Source organism: Triticum dicoccoides, chromosome 5A, assembly GCF_002162155.2.
Source record: "Triticum dicoccoides isolate Atlit2015 ecotype Zavitan chromosome 5A, WEW_v2.0, whole genome shotgun sequence".
NCBI classification, from domain to species: Eukaryota; Viridiplantae; Streptophyta; class Magnoliopsida; order Poales; family Poaceae; genus Triticum; species Triticum dicoccoides.
In genome coordinates, this window is record NC_041388.1 from 371147236 (window position 1) to 371161999 (window position 14764).

The window sequence follows — 14764 nt, forward strand, 5'->3', positions numbered from 1 at the left end:
GATCCCGACTCAGCAATAAAGAGAACCTAAAGAGATTGTGAGCTTCATCATTTAAGTTTGTACTATCAAACAGAAATGTATTTGACAAATTAGTGAACATTTACCCTGGCGCGACGCAACATTGGCCCATGCGTTAATCTCTATGCGACAACAACGTGGCAACCCTGTGGTGCGAAATCGTTCGCTCCATCCCTCACTTGCGTGAAATGGCGCATACATTCGCTTCATCGCTCCCTTCTGCACAGCGTGGCCCGCACCATTTTTCCAGTCTCCTTCCATGTAGCTACTTACTATCTTCCTCCAAACCCCATTCAGATTTTCTTTTATAAATAGACCCCGAACAAGTGGCCATTTAGAGCATGGCAACTTGTAATTTTTGGGCTTTTATACATGGTAATTATCTAAGCTATAGCATGGCAATTCCTAAAATACAGGGCATTTTCTCTGATATACCATGACAATTCCTATACATAGAACTTGGAAAAGTGGCTACTTTTAGAGCATGGCAACTTCTATATTTTTAAGGATTTTTTACATGGCAATTATTTTAGGTATATCGCGACTATTCCTAAAAATATGACATTTTCTCCTCTGCAAAAGCACCGTAATTCCTGAACGTGGTGGCAAGTTCTCCGCTTTAGCATACCAATTCTACATGCTATAGGATGACAATTATCTCTGCCGTTGCGTTGCAATTCCTAAAAAAACATGTGGCAACCTTCTACTTCCGAAGCATGGCAATTCTCTCTGCTACAACATCGCCTTGTCCTAGACACACAACATGGCAATTCTCTATGCTGCAGCATGGCAATCCCTAAAAGTATACGGCAATTTTTCTCTACCGCGGGATGGCGATTCTCCGTGGTACAACATGCCAGTTTTCTCTATGCTATAGCATGACAATTCTTTTTTGAAGGAAAGATTCAAAGGTTTCGAGGAGGGGGTGGTGAAGCGGTGTGTGAAGGGGGGACTGGTCAAGGTCTGACAGTGGACCCCGATGAGGGGAAACCAAATTCGCCCCGAGCTAGCACTTGTCACACGCATGGTCCTCCCAGTGCAAACGACATCGTTCACTCGCTCGATCCTTCCAGCAAGCATGGTCTGTTGTGCCAGGGGCGGTATGGAGCGTACATCGGCACACTACGAGGTTCTGTTTTTAGAAATGACACGACGGTGTTAGAGCGCTTGCTAGCGGCGTGCAAATCATACACATCGGTCACGTGCGTCGCCCAGAAACGTCATAAGTGGGCCGACCCATTAGAGATAACCGAGCGTTGCGCGGGAGACGTTCACTTTAGCCGACTTCACGAAGCTTCTCACCTAGTTCTGAGGTGCTTATGAGACATTTTTTTTCTTTTCTTTTTTCTGTGTTTTCATTGGCTTTTTTCTTTGTTACTTTTCTTTTCTTTTCGTATTTCACAATTTTTTTGTTTGCATTTTATTTTTTCATTCTTGTTTCTTTGTAAAATACAGGAATGCCATTTAAGTTCATTAATATTTTTAGTTCATGATTTTTTTAAAATAATGAATATTCTTAAAATTTTCAATTTTTTGAATTCATGTGAACATTTTCTAAATTTGAATTCACGCACATTTTCCTAAATCATGCAAATTTGGAATCTTTTTTAAATTCCTGAATATTTTAAAAAAACTGTGAACATCTTCTAAATTCATAAATATTTTTAAATGCTGAACACTTTTAAACTTCCATTTTTTTGAATTTGCGAATAATTTTCAAATTCTTGAACAAATTTTGAGCTCAAACCTTTGTAAGTCCATATGTATTAATATTTAGAAAATTCATGAACTTTATTTTCAAGTTCATGAATCTTTGAAAAAATGCCAATATTTTTAAAAATCATAAATATTTTTTTGCGAGGAAATTTTTTAATCTATTCATCAACTGTCAAGGTAGTGCAAAGAACACTATAGGTAAAAATACATCCAGGTCCATAAACCGTTTAGCGACGACTACAGACACTGGAGTGAGACAAAGACGTGCCGCCGTCATCGCCCCTCCCTCACCAGACCGGACAAACGTTGTTGCAGTAGACAGTCGGGAAGTTGTCATGCCAAGGCCCAATAGGACCAATGCACCAAGACAACAACCGCCGTTGATGAAGAGATGCGTATATAAGAAGGATCTAACCTGTAGACACATGAACACAGACGAATGGAGATCGAATCCATGTGGATCCATCAAAGACAAACGCCGACCGAGCCCCGCGAGATCTGTCGGAGATAAACCTCCACAGGCCCTCCGATGACGCTAGATGTTGGGGAACGCAGTATTTCAAAAAAAATTCTACGATCACGCAAGATCTATCTAGGAGATGCATAGCAACGAGAGGGGAGAGTGTGTTCACGTACCCTCGTAGATTGAAAGCGGAAGCGTTTAGTAACACGGTAGATGTAGTCGAATGTCTTCGCGATCCAACCGATCCAAGCACCGAACATACGGCACCTCCGCGTTCAGCACACGTTCAGCTCGATGGCGTCCCTCGATCTCTTGATCTAGTTGAGGACGAGGGAGAGTTCCGTCAGCACGACGGCATGGTGATGGTGATGATGAAGTTACCGGTGCAGGACTTCATCTAAGCACCACAACGATATGACTGAGGTGTGTAACTGTGGAGGGGGGCACCGCACACGGCTAAGAGAAGACTTGGTGTGTCTTTGGGGTGCCCCCTCCAACGTATATAAAGGAGGGAGGGAGGGAGGCCGGCCCTCCTAGGGGCGCGCCAAGTGTAGGGAGTCCTACTAGGACTCCCAAGTCCTAATAGGATTCCCTTTCCTTTTCGGAGTAGGAAAGAAGGAAAGGAGGGAGGGGGGGAGGAAAGGGGGGCCGCGCCCCCACCCCTTGTCCAATTCGGTTTGGGAAGGGGGGAGGCGCGCTCCACCTCGTGGCCCTTCTTCCCTCTCTCCACTAAAACCCAATAAGGCCCATTAACTTCCCCCGGTGAATTCCCGTAACTCTCCGGTACTCCGAAAAATACCCGAATCACTCGGAACCATTCCGATGTCCGAATATAGCCTTCCAATATATTGATATTTACCTCTCAACCATTTAGAGACTCCTCGTCATGTCCGTGATCTCATTCGGGACTCGAACAAACTTCGGTCATCAAATCACATAACTCATAATACAAATCGTCATCGAACGTTAAGCGTGCGGACCCTACGGGTTCGAGAACTATGTAGACATGACCGAGACACATCTACGATAAATAACCAATAGCAGAACCTGGATGCTCATATTGGCTCCTACATATTCTACGAAGATCTTTATCGGTCAAACCGCATAACAACATACGTTGTTTCCTTTGTCATCGGTATGTTAGTTGCCCGAGATTCGATCGTCGGTATCATCATACCTAGTTCAATCTCGTTACAGGCAAGTCTCTTTACTCGTCCCGCAATGTATCATCCCTTAACTAACTCATTTGTCACATTGCTTTCAAGGCTCATAGTGATGTGCATTACCGAGAGGGCCCAGAGATACCTCTCTGATACACGGAGTGACAAATCCTAATCTCGATCTATGCCAACTCAAAAAACACCATCGGAGACACCTGTAGAGCATCTTTATAATCACCCAGTTACGTTGTGACGTTTGATAGCACACAAGGTGTTCCTCTGGTATTCGGGAGTTGGATAATCTCATAGTCAGAGGAACATGTATAAGTCATGAAGAAAGCAACAACAATAAAACTAAATGATCATAATGCTAAGCTAACGGAAGAGTCTTGTCCATCACATCACTCTCCTAATGATGTGATCCCGTTCATCAAATGACAACACATGTCTATGGTCAAGAAACTTAACCATCTTTGATTAACGAGCTAGTCAAGTAGAGGCATACTAGGGACACTCTGTTTTGTCTATGTATTCACACATATACTAAGTTTCCGGTTAATACAATTCTAGCATGAATAATAAACATTTATCATGATATAAGGAAATATAAATAACAATTTTATTATTGCCTCTAGGGCATATTTCCTTCAGTCTCCCACTTGCACTAGAGTCAATAATCTAGTTCACATCGTCATGTGACTTGACACCAATAGTTTACATCCTTATGTGATTAGTTCACATCTCCATGTGACTAACACCCAAATGGTTTACCAGAGTCAATAATCTAGTTCACATTGCTATGTGATTAACACCCAAAGAGTACTAAGGTGTGATCATGTTTTGATTGTGAGAGAAGTTTAGTCAACGAGTCTGTCACATTCAGAGCCGTATGTATTTTGCAAATTTTCTATGTCTACAATGCTCTGCACGGAGCTACTCTAGCTAATTTCTCCCACTTTCAATATGTATCCAGATTGAGACTTAGAGTCATCCGGATCAGTGTCAGAGCTTGCATCGATGTAACTCTTTACGATGAACTTTTTGTCACCTCCATAACCGAGAAACATGTCCTTATTCCACTAAGGATAATTTTGACCGTTGTCCAGTGATCCACTCCTGGATCACTATTGTACCCTCTTGCCAAATTCATGGTGAGGTACACAATAGGTCTGGTACACATCATAGCATATTTTATAGAAATGAGGACCGAGGCATAGGGAATGATTTCTCATTCTCTTTCTATTTTCTGTCGTGGTCGGGTTTTGAGTCTTTACTCAACTTCACACCTTGCAACACAGTCAAGAACTCCTTCTTTGACTGTTCCATTTTGAACTACTTCAAAAACTTGTCAAGGTATGTACTCATTGAAAAAACTTTATCAAGCGTCTTAATCTATAGATCTTGATGCTCAATATATAAGCAGCTTCACCGAGGTCTTTCTTTGTAAAACTCATTTCAAACACTCCTTTTTGCTTTCCAGAAAATTCTACATCATTTTTGATCAACAATATGTTATTCACATATACTTATCAGAAAGGCTGTAGTGCTCCCACTCACTTTCTTGTAAATACAGGCTTCACTAAAAGTCTGTATAAAACCATATGCTTTGATTGCCTTATCAAAGCGTATATTCCAACTCCGAGATGCTTGCACCAGTCCATAGATGGATCACTGGAGCTTGCACACTTTGTTAGTGCCTTTAGGATTTACAAAACATTCTTGTTGCATCATATACAATTATTCTTTAAGAAATCCATTAAGGAATGTAGTTTTGACACCCATTTACCAGATTTCATAAAATGTGGCAATTGCTAACATGATTCGGACAGACTTAAGCATCGCTACGAGTGAGAAAATCTTCAACACCTTGAACTTGTCGAAACTTTTTTTGCGACAATTCGAGCTTTGTAGATAGTAACACTACTATCAGCGTCTGTCTTCCTCTTGAAGATCCATTTATTCTCAATGGCTCGCCGATCATCGGGCATGTCAATCAAAGTCCATACTTTGTTCTTATACATGGATCCCATCTGAGATTTCATGGCCTCAAGCCATTTCGCGGAATCTAGGCTCATCATCGCTTCCTCATTGTTCGTAGGTTCGTCATGGTCTAGTAACATGACTTCCAGAACAGGATTACCGTACCACTCTGGTGCGGAACATACTCTGATTGACCTACGAGGTTCGATAGTAACTTGATCTGAAGTTTCATGATCATCAGCATTAACTTCCTCACTAATTGGTGTAGGTATCATTGGAACTGATTTCTGTGATGAAATATGATATGTCTCCACGTATCTACTTTTCCAAACACTTTTGCCCTTGTTTTGGACTCTAACTTGCATGATTTGAATGGAACTAACCCGGACTAACGCTGTTTTCAACAGAATTGCCATGGTGTTTGATGCGGAGCATCCCAAGGTCATCCCCATGGACCTACCTACATCTCCCATGACACCACTTGGACCAATGACAAGAGCCCGTGTGAGAGCCATTGAGAACGAGGTTAACTCTCTCCTTGTTGAACTTCCCTTCGACCCACTTGAGACATGGCTACTACCTCAAGCGGAGATGCTTTGTGTGCTTAGGTACCAAGTAAGCAACCAAGGAGGAGTCACGATGCAAGAAGGACATCAAGAGCATGAAGAACACCATCCCAGCTCAGAAGTCCCGGAACAACCACCCATGCACCACCCAACTACCGCCCGGACGGTACAACCGCTCGACCACCGGTCAAGCTTCTGACATCAAGCGGTGCAAGCCCGGTACAACACCAGTTTATCCCCGCAACAGCCACCGGACCGGTACAACCGCCGAACACATCCGAAAACGCCTCCAGGAACCAGTACCTGAGCTCCCAGCGGTACAACCGCCCCCATGACCGGTACAACCGCCCTGCCTGCCCGCAGCGATAGGGGTTTCACCCCATGTATCCCCCCAACTTACCCCTTGGACTATATATACTTGTCCCTTAGCTCCGTACTAGGGTTAGCGTTGGTTTAGCTCATTTTGAGAGATAGAGCTTCGCTCATCCACATCGGATCTACTCCTAGTGAGAGACCGCGACCTCTTCGGAGAAGATCCCTTTGGATTCAAGACCCCTTTTTAGGGAAGAACTCAAGACCTCCTCATGGAGAAGACCGGCTACCCTTGTATCGTCCTTAGTTGTCCCTGGATCGTGTATCTTTTCTTATGTACTCGAGGATCTAGCACATGTGTGACTATTTTTTGTTGGTCGAGTGATTCTCTCGTGTTTCCCCTCATGATTTCCCTCGTTTTCCCCCCTCGTGTTTCTCGTGTTCTTCGCGGGATCCGCTCCTTTCGTGAAAGATCGGCCCCTAGGGTTCCTATCCTACATCATCTTGGTATCATGAGCCACGTTGATCATGATTTTGGAGCCTCCCCGTTGTGTTTCTAGCCTTATTTTGTGTTTTTCGTCCTAATTCGAAAATTCCCCACCAAAAATAGCCCCAATTTTTTTTGTGATTTGTTGGTGTGTTGATGTTTTGTTGGATTTGATCCGTAGATTTGCTTGGTTTCAAGTGGATCTAGCGTCTCCCCATTTTTCTCCACCATCCATCCATGAAATCGCTCGAATTTTAACCTCAAAATCATCCTTTTCCGCCCCAAAAACCACCCCAATCCAGATCTTGCGATCTTCCCGACCCCAGCGGTACTACCGTCCCCATGGGCAGAACTACCGCTAAAGTACCAAGCAGTACTACTGCCTACACAAGCGGTACTATCGCCCCACCCTGTTTCAGTCGAAACCGATTGGCATCTTTGCCTCCACCACTTATACACCATCACCACTTCTGCATACAACCACCTTGTGCCCGTTTCGCACTCCGACACGTGTTGCCACTTTGAGGTTTGAGAATTTGAGTTGCGGCACCGTGTCCTTTTGTGTTTAGGCTATTTAGGTACGGTTCGACATCGACATCACCGCCGCTCATCTTCGCCAAGGACGCGTCATCAACAAGGACAACCTCGACTACAACTTGGTATTCGTGCCACCATTTTGACACCATATCGAAGCAAGAACGGTAAATTCATCTTGGTATCATGATACATCATTCTTGCCATTACATTTATAGCAATCAAAGCCTTACTCCTTTGCATTGCTTACCCATCGAGACTAGCCATTGAGTATTGCCGGCAACAAGACTTGTGCACATTAGTGATCATACTTCCCATAGCATACATACATCATTGTTTCATCTATTGGTATCATCTCTTGTGTCACAAAGTTGTCATCGCATACTCACTTGCTATCTTGGTTCGTCAAGCATTGCATGAGAAAAGAGCTCAAACATCAAAGAGCCAAACAAGCTTTTAAGCAAAGAGAAAAGACAAGCAAAGAGCTTTTAAGCAAGAACCATAGCATCATACAACATTGAGATTGTCATACTCGATCATCTTGGATCATATCATAGCAACACCTTGCATAGAGCATACTTGGGATAGAAGTCGTTGCATTTTTGTTAAGTAGGTTGTGCACAAGTTCTTGTACCCGCCTATTGTGCAATCGTGCTAGCGTCTCTCTAGTGTTGTGCAACAAGAGCATTTTTGTGGATTCCACATTTTGGCTCACCCTTGGTTGCACGACCCCACTTATCTTTTGCGTGTGTGTTTCCGTGTACCTTATATGCTTGGTATACTTGTTACATTGCATCTTGCGAATCTTTTCCAACATTATTGAAGCTCACTTACAATTGCATCAAATTTGTGCCACCATCCTAACCAAGCTCCACCATAAGCTTTTACTTGTGTAGGTGTGAGAAACCGACAAGAGCTAGTACCAATTGTGCTATTTCCTTGTCCTACATTGGAGTGATCATCGATCCACTTTCAACTTCGGTCAAGGTATATTTGGTATTCGTTCTTCTCTTTCTACCACTCACGTTTGTCTTGGAATGATGGATAGGCCAAGTACTTCTACCAACCCACTCTTCATGGAGCAAGACGATGACATGAACTCTTTCGTCACCAAGAGTCACCTCTTTGGTGCACAACGTGCTTTGCATCTAGAGCAACAAGCCATGAGTGACCGCATCGACAACCTCGCCACCTACTTGCGAATCTCCGATCAACGTACAAGGGACTACTTCGACCACAAGCTCGACGATCACAAGCAAGAGAATGACGCAAGGATGGACGAGATTCGTGCTTTGTTGCTAAACCGCTCTTCTTCCACTTCAAGAAGGAGTCGTTCAAGTCGCCACTCCGACTTCACCCTCTTCGGCTCAAGTACACCGACATCGAACACTCTTCGCCGTGCCGCGCGCAACGACAATCAAGCAAGCCTCAATCCTCTACGCGATACCGACTCGCAAGAGCACCGACGACGTCAAAACCAAGAAGCCTTTGCGCTAGCACGAGAACGACAACGACAATGCCAACATGAAGAGGAAGAGTGAGCATGTCTACACCAAAATGCTCAAGATGCCAAGGCACAACGTCAAGAACAACAACTCTGTGACGCTCAAGCACTTGCGGCGCAACAAGCTCTACGCGATTCAAGTCGAGCCGTAGCCGACCGAGGCCGACAAGCCCGTGAACAAGAGGAAGCACTTCGCGAAGAAATTCAAGAACGAACATTTCAAGCTCGCGTGCATCGTCAAGTTCCTCCTCGAGCCCGACAAGATCATCCACAAGCTCGCCAAGAACAACAAGCCAATCCAGAGCATGAAGACAATGGAGATCCTCCACGACAAGAACAACATAAGGATGACAACCCTCTGCGCCAAGAGCACCACGAGTTGAACAATCATCAACAACATGGGCATTATCATCCCTGACCCCAACACAATGAAGAGCAATGCTACGGCAAACTCAAGTTCACCATGCCCAAGTTCAACGGAAGCAACGATCCCGAAGAATACCTTTCATGGGCATTGAAAGTTGATAAGATCTTCCATTTGCATAAGTATGAAGAAGAGAAGAAGATCGCGATGGCATCCCTTGAGTTTCAAGACTATGTCCTCATTTGGTGGGAACAAGTTATTGAGCGCCGAGAGGCAAGAGGTGAACCACCCATCACTACTTGGGAGCAAATGAAGGATATCATGAGAGCACGATTCGTGCCTACCTACTACAACCGCGACATCTTCAAGAAACTCCAACTACTCAAGCAAGGAACCAAGAGCGTTGAAGAGTACTACAAGGAGATGGAGATTGCCATGATACGAGCCAATATCACGGAAGATGATGAGAAAACTATGGCACATTTCTTGAATGGACTCAATAATCCCATCAAGAAGATCACCGACTTCCAACCATACTCAAATCTCATCGAGCTAGTGCACCAAGCCACCAAAGCGAAACGCCAAGTGCAAGATGATTTCAAGTATGCCAAGTTCTCATCCAAGTCCTACGGCTTCTCCAACACCCAAGTGTCAACAACTCCAACACCGACTACAAAGCCCTCTACTACCAACATCGACAAGTCAAGTTCCAAGAAAGCTTCGTCAACTACAAGCCATCCTATTACGAGCAACCTCAAGCCGAGAGCTTCATCATCATCAACCCCAACTGATGAGACCGTCAAGATGAGTTCCTTCAAGTGTTTCACTTGCGGAGGCCGAGGCCACAAGTCCTATGAGTGCACCAACAAGCGAACCATGGTCTTCAACGATGATGGCACTTACGACTCCATGAGTGACGGCGAAATGGAAGCCCTTGAACAAGTCTCCATGCACCGCCAAGTGAACAATGAAGAAGAACAAGTCTTTTGCGATGAAGATTCAAGTCCCGCACTTGTTGTCTCCAAAGTCTTGACTCTCCAACATCACCAAAAAGAAGACCAAAGATGCCACATATTCCACACCAAGGCCGGCATCAATGGATGATCTGTCAAGGTCATCATCGATGGAGGAAGTTGTCATAATCTCGCAAGTGAAGAACTTTGCTCCAAGCTCCAATTGCCCAAAACGAAGCATCCACATCCATACAAAGTGCAATGGCTTAGTGACTCCGGCACCACCCAAGTCGAGCACCGAGTACAAGTATCCTTCAAAATCGGCGCCTACGAAGACACCTTGGAGTGCGATGTCATTCCAATGACCGTTTGTCATCTTCTCCTTGGACGGCCATGGCAATTTGATAGAGGATTCGTCCACAACGGCCGAACGAACCACTACATCTTCAAGATGAAGGGAAAGGAGTACGTCCTCCGTCCAATGTCGCCAAGTCAAGTGATCGCCGACAAGCAAGCCACCCATCATGGAGATCATAGTGAGAGAGCGAGCCACCAAAAAGAGAGTGAGCGCCACAAGCCCAAATCGAGTGCCTCCACGATGAGCGAAAACAAGAACCTAGTTCTATTTGCCACCAAATGTGAGATAAGAGAAGTGTGTGAGAACCCATCTAGTGTCCTACACTATGTCCTCGTGTGCAAGGACAATGCACCACAAACTAACACTTCTCACACTCTTCCTCTAGTCTTGTTTTATCTTTTGCAGGAATTTCAAGATGTTCCCCGATGAGCTACCTCGGGTCTACCTCCTCTACGAGGCATTGAGCACCGAATCGACCTCATCCCCGGAGCACCTCTTCCGAACAAAGCTCCATACCGCGTCAACCCCGAAGAAACCAAAGAAATACAAAGGCAAGTAAAGCATCTCATAGACTATGGACATGTGCGTGAAAGTTTGAGCCCTTGTGCCATCCCGATCATTCTTGTGCCAAAACGTGACGGTAGCTTTTGCATGTGCTCCGATTGTAGACCTATCAATGCTATCACCGTTCACTATAGGTATCCCATTCCACACCTAGATGATATGCTTGATGAGCTTAGCGGTGCCACTATCTTTTCCAAAATTGATCTTAAGAGTGGTTACTATCAAATCCGCATACAAGTGGGTGATGAATGGAAAACCGCCTTCAAAACCAAGTTTGGTTTGTATGAGTGGTTAGTCATGCCTATGGGTCTCTCAGAGGCACTAGGTACTTTTATGCGTCTTATGAATCATGTCTTCCGCCCTTACATTGGTATATTTGTTGTGGTCTACTTTGATGATATCCTTGCTTATAGCAAATCTCTTAGAACTCATGTCACCCATGTTCGAACCATTTTGCAAACTCTTCGAAAAGAGCATCTCTATACTAATATGGAGAAATGCCTTTTTGGCGTTGACAAGCTCGTTTTCTTGGGTTTTGTTGTTTCCTCCAAGGGTGTTCATGTTGATGAGTCCAAGATCAATGCTATTAAGACTTGGCCGCAACCAACCAACTTGCATCAAGTGCGTAGTTTTCTTGGCCTTGCGGGTTTCTATCGTCGCTTTGTGAAGGATTTTAGCACCATTGCTTCGCCTTTGCATGCTTTGATCAAGAAGAATGCGCCTTTTGTTTGGGGACCATCCCAAGATACCGCATTCAATGAGCTTAAGAATTTGCTTACTCATGCTCCCGTTCTTTCTTTACCCAGCTTCGACAAGCCTTTTGAGATTCATTGCGATGCTAGTGGTAATGGTATAGGAGGTGTGTTAACGCAAGAGAAGCGCCCCATAGCTTACTTTAGTGAGAAACTTTCCGGAGCGCAACTCAATTACCCCATCTATGACAAAGAGCTATATGCTTTAGTCCACGTTTTGCATGAATGGGAACATTACCTTCGTCCCCATGAGTTTATCATTCATACCGATCATGAGACTCTCAAGTATCTTAAGGGTCAAACCAAGTTGAACAAACGTCATGCTAAGTGGAGTGAATTTATTGAGTCTTTTCCTTATGTCATCAAGTACATCACGGGCAAAGAAAACATTGTAGTGGATGCTCTTTCCCGCATATGCATGCTTGTTACACAACTTGAGTTAGATGTCATTGGCTTCGAGCATATCAAAGACTTGTATGAGCATGATGCAACTTTTGCTACTCCTTATGCCAAGTGTTTGTCGCATACATCTTGGGAACACTATTACATCAAAGATGTATATCTTATGAGAGCTAACAAACTTTGCATCCCCGAGTCTTCTCTTCATTTGTTGATTTTGCAGGAATCTCATGGAGGAGGCTTAATGGGACATTTCGGATGCGACAAGACGTTCACCACGCTCTCCAAGAACTACTTTTGGCCCAAGATGTTTCGTGACGTCAATCGTTTCACCAACAGATGCTCTACATGTCGCAAAGCTAAGTCCAAAGCTCAATCTCATGGCCTCTATATGCCTCTACCAATTCCATACCAACCATGGGAAGACATTAGCATGGACTTTGTACTTGGTTTGCCTAGGACTTGAAATGGGAAAGATTCTATATTTGTCGTTGTGGACCGTTTCTCAAAAATGGCACATTTCATCCCTTGCAACAAGATAGAGGATGCTTCACATGTTGCTAATCTCTTTTGTAGGGAAATATTGCGTCTACATGGAGTGCCCAAGATGATTGTCACGGACCGCATCGTTAAGTTCCTTAGCTACTTTTGAAAGACCCTATGCGGCAAGCTCGGAATCAAGCTACTTTTCTCCACGATGTACCATCCACAAACCGACGGCCAAACGGAAGTTACCAACCGCACACTCTTCGCTCTACTTCGAGTACTCATAAACAAGAACATCAAGGAGTGGGAGGAGTGCCTAGCTATCGCTGAGTTCGCCTACAACCGGGCAAGACACTCCACAACTAGCAAGTCCCCCTTTGAGGTCATCTACGGATTCAACCCATTGTCACAATTGGACATTCTTCCTCTACCACTCCAAGAGCGCATCAATTTGGACGCAAGTGCACGAGCGACACATCTCAAGAAGGTGCATCAAGATACAAGAAACACCATCGAGCGCCAAGTACAATGCCTTGCGACCAAGCTCAACGTCAACAAGCACCCTACGGTCTTCAATATCGGTGATCTCATGTGGCTACACCTTCGCAAGGACCGCTTGCCCCAAGAACGCAAGTCTAAACTTCGACCATGAGCGGACGGACCCTTCAAGGTGCTCGCACGCTACAGCGACAATGCTTACAAGATCGACCTCCCATGCGACAAGTACAACGTGAGCGATATCTTTAATGTTAAGGACATCTCACCCTTCCATGGTGATGAAGAATTCGATCCGAGGACAGATCTTCCCCAAGGGAGGGGAGATGATGCGGAGCATCCCAAGGTCATCCCCATGGACCTACCTACATCTCCCACGACACCACTGGGACCAATGACAAGAGCCTGTGCGAGAGCCATTGAGAACGAGGTTAACTTTCTCCTTGTTGAACTTCCCTTCGACCCACTTGAGACATGGCTACTACCTCAAGCGGAGATGCTTTGTGTGCTTAGGTACCAAGTAAGTAACCAAGGAGGAGTCACGATGCAAGAAGGACATCAATAGCATGAAGAACATCATCCCAGCTCAGAAGTCCTGGAACAACCGCCCATGCACCGCCCAACTACCGCCCGGATGGTACAACCGCTCGACCACCGGTCAATTACCGGTCAAGCTTCTGACATCAAGCGGTGCAAGGCCGGTACAACACCGGTGATGAAGCTATGTACCTAGGGTAGGGGCACGGACCCGTCCAAAGAGCCCTACCCAAGGACATCCCTAGAAGAAATCACCTATCAATCGACTTGAAGGTACCCCACTCGACAGGTTCAAGACACTCGACCAAGAAGCTACCACTCGACCATGAAGCTAATCACTCGACTGCCAGGAGACCTACAGTCACTCCGTAGGCAAACGGTCAGCTGTTAAGTAGTCTTCATGGTCATTATAGCACTTTATTAGAGGTGTTACCAGTAACGCCCAATCTTAAATGTACCTTAAACCCTGCATTACTGAGGGCAGGAGGGGGCCGGCGAACTCTATATAAGCCACCCCCCTCCTCAGTATGCAGGGTTCGCACCCCTGTAATCCATACACGCATAATCTAGTCGACCGCCTCCGGGCTCCGAGACGTAGGGCTATTACTTCCTCCGAGAAGGGCCTGAACTCGTAAACCTCGCGTGCAACAACTTCCCAATAGCTAGGATCTAGCCTCTCCATACTCACCCCCCTACATCACTGTCAGAGTCGGAACCACGACAGTTGGCGCCCACCATGGGGCAGGAATCTTAGCACTTAGTTGGAGAAGTTGCAATCTTTTCCGATCCCTTTGATCATGGTTTCTTGCGGAGTTTCGGTGGAGGGCCGCGAGATCCGTCTCGGCGCGTTCACCTTCATCGCCGATGACTCCGCCTGGCTTCAGGAGGCACCACTCGACATCGACGCGCTCCCCGTCTGCGGCGCGACGCACTTCCGTGCATGCATTCGTGGCGTCCTCCTGCGGCAGCCGTCGACCCAGTATCGGTCGACCCCTATGTCGTCTCCCCGCCCTGTCCCCCACCAGCGCAAGCGCTCCGGTCGGTCGAGACTTCAGCGGTGGGTGAGGCACACCGTGGCCCGCCAGTCGGCAGCCCCACAAGTTGCGGCAATCGAGC